This window comes from Bidens hawaiensis, unplaced genomic scaffold, assembly GCF_021521415.1.
Source record: "Bidens hawaiensis isolate Kalapana, Puna unplaced genomic scaffold, B.hawaiensis_p1.1 tig00013745_1, whole genome shotgun sequence".
Taxonomy (NCBI): domain Eukaryota; kingdom Viridiplantae; phylum Streptophyta; class Magnoliopsida; order Asterales; family Asteraceae; genus Bidens; species Bidens hawaiensis.
The window spans coordinates 454868-464232 of NW_027492170.1; the positions used below are offsets into that span (position 1 = coordinate 454868).

The 9365-nt window shown below is 36.6% G+C and overlaps 1 pseudogene; it reads right to left on the minus strand.

Annotated features, from left to right (window-relative positions):
* Positions 1-7158: 7158 nt before the first annotated feature.
* Positions 7159-8940, minus strand: LOC143544765 (noroxomaritidine synthase pseudogene; annotated as a pseudogene).
* Between the last annotated feature and the right edge of the window lie 425 nt (positions 8941-9365).

Consider the following 9365-nt stretch of genomic DNA (forward strand, 5'->3'; position numbering starts at 1 on the left):
GGCCCAAATATATAAAACCAATTTTGGTTTAGTCATGCTACTGAACGGATAAGAAGTAGCAAATATACATATATCTTATTCTTTTTTTTTCTCAATTAAAGAAAAAATAATAATAGTAATAATAAAAACTCATGTAGATTAATATTTGTTGGGCTTTCTCATGGGCAAAAATACCCACAACAAATCTCCCCCTTTTTGTCTATGAGAAAGAACTCACCACCCCGACGAGTGAACAACATATCTTCAGTTTATCCCTTGCCAAAGCTTTGGTCAACATATCGGAACAATTATCATCGGTGTGAACTTTATCAAATTCAAACAACTTGTCTTCAATTGCATCTCTTATCCAATGATACCTCACATCAATATGCTTCTGTTGCTGCCATATACTCTGCCTCGGTAGTAGACAAAGCAACACACTTTTGCAATCTTCATTGCCATGACACGGCTCCCCCTACAAATAACATCAAATATCCGGAAGTAGATTTCATGTTGTCCTTATTTCCTGCCATATCAGAATCCGTGTAACCAACAAGCATCGGCTCCCCATTTCCAAACGTTATACCCAATTTGGAAGTACCCCGTAGATATCTAAGGATCTACTTAACTGCTTCCCAATGCTTCTTACCCGGATTTGAAAAGAATCGACTAACAACACCTACTGCATGGCAATATCAGGCCGTGTACATACCATTGCATATATCAAGCTTCCAACCGCTGATGCATATGGAACACCATCCATCTCTTCAATCTCTTTCTCAGAAGTAGGGCAATCTTTTTCAGTTAACTTAAAGTTGAGAGTACCTTTTCAATGTATTGCTCTTGTGACATGTGCAACTTCTTTGAAGCTCTATCTCTAGTAATCCGAATGCCGAGAATATTCTTAGCTGGCCCCAAGTCTTTCATAGAAAATGACCTGCTTAATTCTTTCTTCAGATGGACAATTTTTTCTACATTCTTGCCAACAATTAACATATCATCAACATAAAGCAATAAAATGATGAAATCATCATCACCAAACCTCTTAAAGAAAACACAGTGGTCAGACGCAGTCTTCCGGTAGCCTTGCTTCCCCATAACTGACTCAAACTTCTTGTACCACTGCCTCGGTGCTTGCTTCAACCCATAAAGACTTTTATGAAGTTTACAAACATAATCTTCTTTACCTTTAACCTGAAAACCTTCAGGTTGCTCCATATAGATTTCTTTATCCATATCACCATGAAGGAATGCTGTCTTGACATCCATTTGCTCAACCACAAGATCAAGACAAGCAACTAAACCAAAGATCACCCTGATGGAACTCATCTTCACAACTGGAGAGAAAATCTCATCAAAATCAATACCCTTTCTTTGATTGAACCCTTTAACCACCAATCTTTCCTTATACCTAGGCCGTGAGGTATGTTCTTTAGTCTTCACTTTGTAGACTCACTTGTTCTTCAAAGCTCTTTTGCCCTTAGGCAACTTCACTAACTCAAAGGTATTGTTCTCATACAAGGAATTCATCTCATCGTGCATGGCTTCAACTCCCTCTCTTTTATGCTTATGTTCCATGGCCTCTTTATAATACTCGAGCTCTCCCCCATCAGTGAGTAAGACGTACTCACCAGTAGAATGACGAGTAGAAGGTTGACGGTCTCTCGTAGACCACCTGAGTGGGACAAATACAGGTATATCTAATGGTAACTCGGGATGAATATCCTTATCCAACTCTACCTGCTCTTGATTATCAACATTATCGGTACCATGTTGTTCGTCATTTTGAATACCATCTTCGTGATGTGGCTTAGAATGCTGAGTAGAAATATGATCCAAATCAATGAGATCATTAGTGTAATGAGGAACTACCTGTGTCTTCTCAATATCTTTCAAACTTTGATCTTCCACAAACACAACATCACGACTTCTAACAAGATTCTTTGAAACCGGATCATATAGCCTGTATCCAAACTCATCTTGCCCATAACCAAGGAACATACACTGTCTGGACTTCACATCAAGCTTTGATCTTTCATCTTTAGGAATATGCACAAATTCTTTGCATCCAAAGATCCGCAAATGACGATACGAAACATCTTTGCCACTCCAAACCCTGTTTGGAACATCATTATGCAAAGAAATACAAGGAGTAAAATTAATAACATGTACCGCTATATTTAAAGTTTCTCCCCAAAAAGAATTAGGCAGCCCAGCATGCGAGAGCAAACACTTAAACCTTTCAACCAAAGTTCTGTTCATCCGTTCTGCTAAATAATTCAACTGTGGTGTCTTAGGAGGTGGCCTTTGGTGTCGAATACCCTTCTCTCTACAATAAGCATTAAAATGACCAATGTATTCACCTCCATTATCTGTACGAATGCAATTGAGCTTCTTCCCAGTCTGTCTCTCAACTAGGGCATGAAACTGCTTAAACACATCAAATACTTGATCTTTAGACTTTAAAGTTAAAACCATACTTCCTCAAATGATCGTCTATAAATGTGACAAAATATAAGCAGCCCCCAAGTGTTCTAGTCCTCATAGGACCACATACGTCTGAATGCACCAAATCAAATATACTTTCTTTTCTATGAGGCAGATGACTATGAAAAGAAACTCTCTTTTGTTTATCATTCATACAATGAGAACACTTCTTCAAATGAACATCTTTCACACCGAACAAAACATCATTTTTTCAATAAAATAGACATCCCCTTTTCACTCATGTGAGCAAGTCTCTTATGCCACATATCGGTCACATCATAATTCGTCAATGAATTAACCGAGTCTTTGGATATCTTTGGATGTTCCATGTATAACTTTGAAGTTCTTTCACCTCTTTCCATGATCAACGAACCACGAGTGAGTTTTCAAATTCCACCACCAAAGGTACTGTGGAAACCTTCATCATCTAATGTGCCTACGGATATCAAATTAAGTCTAATATCCGGAACATGTTTCACATTGTGTAAAACCAAATCCATCCTAGTATCAAACTTCAAGCAAACATCCCCAACACCAACGATCTTTGATAGCCCATTATTACCCATCTTGACATTCCCAAAATCACCAGGAGTATAAGACGAATAAAAATTCCTCTGTGATGTCACATGACAAGTAGCACCACTGTCAACAACCCAAATCGAATCATCACGTTCAATGTTCACCCTATCATAATCACAACAAATATGAAACTCTTCGGTGGCAATGTTAGTTTCAGAAGTACCTTCATCACCGTCATCTTTCTTGTAGTTGTTCTTTTTATTGTTGTAATTAGCCTTCTTGTTCTCCTTTTTCAGATGTTTGCAATATTTTATTGTGTGCCCTTTTCTACCACAATGATTACACTCATAATCTTCAAACTTCCCTCTAGACTTACTGCGGTGCTTTGCTTTATTACTCGGATCTCTGATATGGCTTCTCCCCCTACTTTCGGTAACCAAGACATCTGAATGTGAAAAGGAACCTTGTGACTTTCTTCTCATCTCTTCATTTATAATACTACATTTAGCCAATTCCATAGTAATAATACCGCTAGCTGCGGATTTGGACAACGATGTCCTAAAAGTCTCCCAAGAATCCGGTAAAGTACCAAGAAGCCATAAACCTTGTATCTCGTCTTCAAACTTAATACCCATACCTGCAAGCTAATTAATAACACCCTGAAAAACATTCAAATGGTCAGTGACAGGAGTTCCATCATGGTATTTCAAGTTTATCAACTGTTTAATCAAAAACAACTTATTGTTCCCGGTGTTTCGAGCATACAACTCTTCAAGCTTGGTCCATAGTGTACGAGCATGAGACTCCCCGCTAATATGGTTCAAAACATTATCATCAACTCATTACTGAATATACCCGAAAACCTTCCTATGCAAAATATTCTATTCTTCAACAGTTTTATCTTCAGGTTTATCGGTACTAAAAACAGGCAAATAATAATCCTTCACATAAAGAAGGTCTTCCATCTTGCCTTTCCAAACATGATAATTAGAACCATTCAAATTCATCATCCTACCTGTATTAGCTTCCATCGTTCAAACAAGTCTTAACCCAAGAACAAGAGTTGAAGCTCTGATGACACTCTGTTAGGAAAAAACGACCACCTAGCCACGAACGGTAAACAAAAAAAAGCAGAATTAATCTTCGTTTGGCTAAAGTTTTTCCCGACCCGAATGAACCAATGAGGATGCAAACAAATAGGGTAATTTAAAAGTAAATATGACACAATAATTTTAGCGTGGAAAACCTCTCAATGCGATAGTAAACAACGGGACTACTAGAGCCGCTTCAAATCCACTATCACCAATAATGACAATACAACGTATTCTCTAAGTAAAACTAGAGGCATACACAAATCATCATATACTTGGTACAAACTAACATCAAGTATATGGAATAAAACAAACCAATAAGAGGTAACACCAATGGTTATGCTGCCATAGACTGATCCTTAAAAGATTGAAATTGGCATTTAACAACGCAAAGCTCTATGGTGTAGATAACGATCGTTTTACTTTATATAAGACAGAATTACAGAAATCTTTCTTTATGTTTACACCAAATTTCAGTGTTTGTCCTTTATATTTAAAATTAACACAATTTGTACTTTACGTGTCCAAATGTTACACCGTTTGTCCTTTGGCCCTAACCCAGTTAGTTTTTCTCGTTAACTCTGGTCACATGCCTTGAACATGAGGGCAAATTAGTAATTTTTAGTGATTTATTTAAAAAACATTAATAAATACAAAAACAAATTAATTTTTTTTATATATACACACAAACGTCATATACCACCGTCCACCATCGCCACAACGACACCTTCATCGTTGTTTACTGCCACACCGTCACCACAAATCGATTTATGCAGATCCAAATTTAAACCCTACGGCCGCTGCAACAACCACCGTCAACATCCAAGCCTTAACCAGGCGATCACCTCCTTCAACATCGCCTTCCTTGCCACCATAACAGAATGAAAACCCTCACCAATTTACTCACCAGATCCATCGAACGGACCTCTCTCCAATGAATAAACTACCACCATTTACCTAGCAGTAGACAACAACTTCAAATTGACGGTCAATTTGATGATAATTACATGTTCTAAGCATCAATTTTAAAAGACCCGTCTAATCAAATTTGAATTGGGGATCGACTGGTGTTTAATTTCATCTTAAACATATGTAAGATCAGTTGGGTTAGGGTTTTGGATGGTGGCTGATGATGGAGGTTGTGAACCAACAGCTAGGGTTAGGATTTGGAATGGGTGGTGGTGGCCGACCACCTTTCCAGCGACGGTGGTGGTGTGGGGGTGTGTGGTTATGGTGGTGGGTCTGGTAGATGAAACTTGAATAGGAGAGAGAGAGAGAGAGAGAGAGAGAGAGAGAGAGAGAGAGAGATTGTGTGTGAGAGAGTGATTTTTATATTCTGTTTTGTTAATTATATAATATATGTTAAGTTTTTTAATTAGTTTTTTTATTTATTTAAATATTTTAGTTAGATGGTAAAAAGACTAATTTGTCCTCTATAATTACATGCATTGATGAAAACAAGTTAAAACGACCGAATTAAAGAGAAAAATTATAAAAATTAATCAGGATTACAATACATCATATATACAAGGTTCAGACCCTTATAGGGATTATATATAACATGTAGTAAATCAAATGGTGTTCTAATCATGGGAAATAAAACAATATGTATTTTGACATATTGTCAAATATCAGTTCGTAAAAGCAGGCATACCGATACGTACCCAACCCATAAAGACCCGACAGTAGTGAAACCATGTTCCAAGTCCCATGCTTAATTTATTTAATTTAATTGCAATGTTTTGTTTTATGTGTTTCAACTTCCCACGCCTGCATGTATCATCCCATGTTTCCCATTTTATTAGCTTCCATATATTGTATCTAAATGGCATTTAGTGATTGAAAAGGCAGAGAAGAAAAACGTTCTAAAGTTTTGTGTCTTTTATCTTTATTTCTTTGGAGTTTAACCTGCTCAAAAGGTCTCTATGTTAGGAGATTAACCATCTTGAATTGGCTTACTATCACATACCCTAGTGGTGTCACATTCTTCTAGATAAGATTTTCTCATTCTGTAATATTTGGAAATGATCTCTCTCCTTTTCAAATTCATGTTGCATGTCACTTTACTCATGTGAACCTAACCGGATTGAATTCGTAATATTGAATGTATTTCGACGTCCCAAAAGATGGCTTTCATAGTATACACTTGGTAGGTTTAATAACCAATAAATCTGAAACAGAAACTCTACAATTTACTAATAAATACTTTCCAATATGTGATCTACGAAAGTCTGACAATCTTTGTTGATCCGTCGGTCATTAGGGACCAATTATGTGTCTCACTAGACCTTTCCCGGTTCAATTCCCTATCATTCGCGCCAATACTTGTTACTGACGTCTAGTCCGTGAGAAACCTTATATTTTCCAAAAACTAGTCTTTAACAGTGACGGATTCAAGAATTTTTTTCATAGGTGGAGATAGGGGCGAATCGAGATGTTCGCATACGAATAACACTGAAAAATAAAATTAAGGTGGACAATTGCCCCTCTCTCTAAGGGGTAGATCCGCCACTGGTCTTTCGTAAACAGTTAGTTAACTTGACAGAATCGGTTCAGATTTTTTCTCGTTAAATTTTTGACAAACTTCCATTGGTAAATATGTTGGTAATGATTTCCATATATGCATGTTAGAATTCTTTCTAAATACCAAACAAAACGTTGGTTCATTTTCGTTTCGTCCTGGTCGTCTGGTGTTGGTTTGGTGTTAATAGAATGTTGGAATTGGCAGTTTCAAAATTCAAATACCACTTATCTGTATGTAGTATTCACAAAACGTTTATAAGATATAATAACACCTATATTTTTCGAATTTCATTTATATGAATACTCTGAAATTTTACAGTTTCAAATTATGGTCCCGATCTAGAACATTCAAAATTAGGTAGCATAATATCATTAATTGGTGTCAGTAGACAACTTGATCAAACATCTTCAATTGGAAAAAATAGAGATGTGCACAAAATTTAACCGGGGTGCAAGTTTTATACAAAAACATGTGAATGGTTGGTGTCAGCTACAGAATATGCTGTTGTTCTAATAAAACTTGGTAAATTCTGATTGATACCATAAATTTGATGATAATTAATGACCTAATACAAACATATCCACAAGGATTTATTACAAAAACATGAAATACGTAAACGAAACAAGCACGCTAACAAATTAATCTTCCATCGAATCCATAACTTTTTCAGCAACATTCTACTCAAATCTTCACTTTACTTATTTTGTTTAACCTCACCTTCAAACCATGCTTCATTTGAAGTATTATGGAATCGGTTGGAAACACGGGATGGCCTTTCACCAGCTCAATGTGGTAATGAGAAATGATCTTTGCCGCAACTATCTTCATTTGAGTGAAACTCATGTCCTTACCTAAACAAGCCCTCGGTCCAGCATTAAACGCCGTAAATTTGTATGATGGCTCATGTTTGATCCCTCGCCCCTCCTTCGAGAGCCATCTTTCCGGCTTAAACTCCTTGCAATCCTCTCCCCATATATTTTTCATCCGTCCCATCACGTAGAAGTATAGGATAATCCTTGTGTTAGGGTTAACTCGGTGGCCACTTGGAAGGATATCAGGATGTAATGGGGATTTATGATTAAATGGTATTGGAGGGTAAAGCCTTAAGGCTTCACATAAAGCTCCATGAAAATAAACAAGTTGGTCTAATTGTTTTGAGCTCCACTTCTCATTAGCTTCAAGATTTGTGTGAATCTCTTGTCGGATCTTGTCTTCGACGGTTGGATTTGTTGCTAGGAGATAGAAGAACCAAGAGAGTGTTGTGCTGGTTGTTTCTCTTCCTGCACCCATTAGACTCACTATGCTGTCTCTTAAAAACTTTGGTTGGCCTTTGAACTCTCTCATTAGAGCTGTTAATAATCCGACTGTGTTCGTTTCGTTGCAATTGTTTTGTTTTCTGGCTAAATTTGCGTAGATAAATTGATCAATGGTTTTCCATGCATCACTCAACTTCTTCTCATTCCCAATTCTAAGTAGTTGTTGTAGTTTCCAAAAGCTCGGTGGGAAAAAATGGCGGTACAATATCGCTTCTTCGACGTCTGGCATCGCCTTCTCACATGGAATGCATGGAAACTCAAGAGACAAGCTTTGTAGATCATAGTCTAGGAGCAACATACACATTGTGTCAAAAGTGAACCTTTGAAATATTTCTTGCAAATCTATCTCGCTTTCATGGTTTGCAATCGATTCAAAAACGGGTAGAAGTCCATTTTCCACTTTATTCCACACAATTGTTTCCAACAAACTTTGAAAGTTGGGATGTCTTAAGAGGGACATGGTGGTTTTGCGGTGAATCTCCCATAAATGGCCGTCGGCATTGAAGATTCCATCCCCAAAGATGTCGAACATCTTACGAAAGTTGTCACCTTTTGGGTAATTAGAAAAGTTCTTGCTCAGAATGTGGTGGATGTCTAGAGGCTCAGTGGTAATAAGCATATCCATGTTGGCAAACCAAGGTCCTTTTAACATGAAAGTGCCACCATTACGTATCAAAATGCCGGTAGCAAAATCATGGAATCGGTGCATGTTGGCAAGGACATGTGATATCTTACCAAGAACATGCAAGTGTTTGTAAGGTTTGAAATGAAATAATATGATGGATAGGAAGATGAAAATTGTCAAGCATTCAATCAAAGCCATTCTCGAGAATTGAAGGAATGCGAGGAGAGATTTTGATAAAGGTTGTATATGGTCAAGAGCTAGTATAGTAGTGATATATAAATGAAAGATCCTTGTGACAAATTAAATGACGTCTTAATATAGTAAATTACACTTTAATATTTTATGTTCGAAAGGATGAGAGTAAATTACAACTCCCATGATTTCAAGAGGGATGGGTGGCCACTGGCCCGTGGGTAGTGTCATGCAATATACATGTTGGTTCAAGAATTACTTGGGACAAGAAAATAAGAGATTTCAAGTTATATTAGAGGGTTTTTTTTTATCTGGGTCAGGTAATTCTATAAGCGGAAACAAAAATAAAAAGAACAAGGAGGTTTTGAATTCACATAAAAAACCTTTTAAAAAGTTTTAAAAAAACCATAACTCAAAATTTAATAAAAAGACGAAATAAAGTAAAAACAAAAAAATATTTTCACCGTTTTCTCGTTCTTAAAAATAAAAATAAAAAACATAATGGTGAGTGAAAAAGATCATTGTGTCTTTTTGCTTATGATTGTGTTTATATTCTTCATTGATTGTATATTTTCTCGTTAACATTGTGTATTTTTTTCTTGAAATTGTGTTATATTTTGTTCAGCATTGTG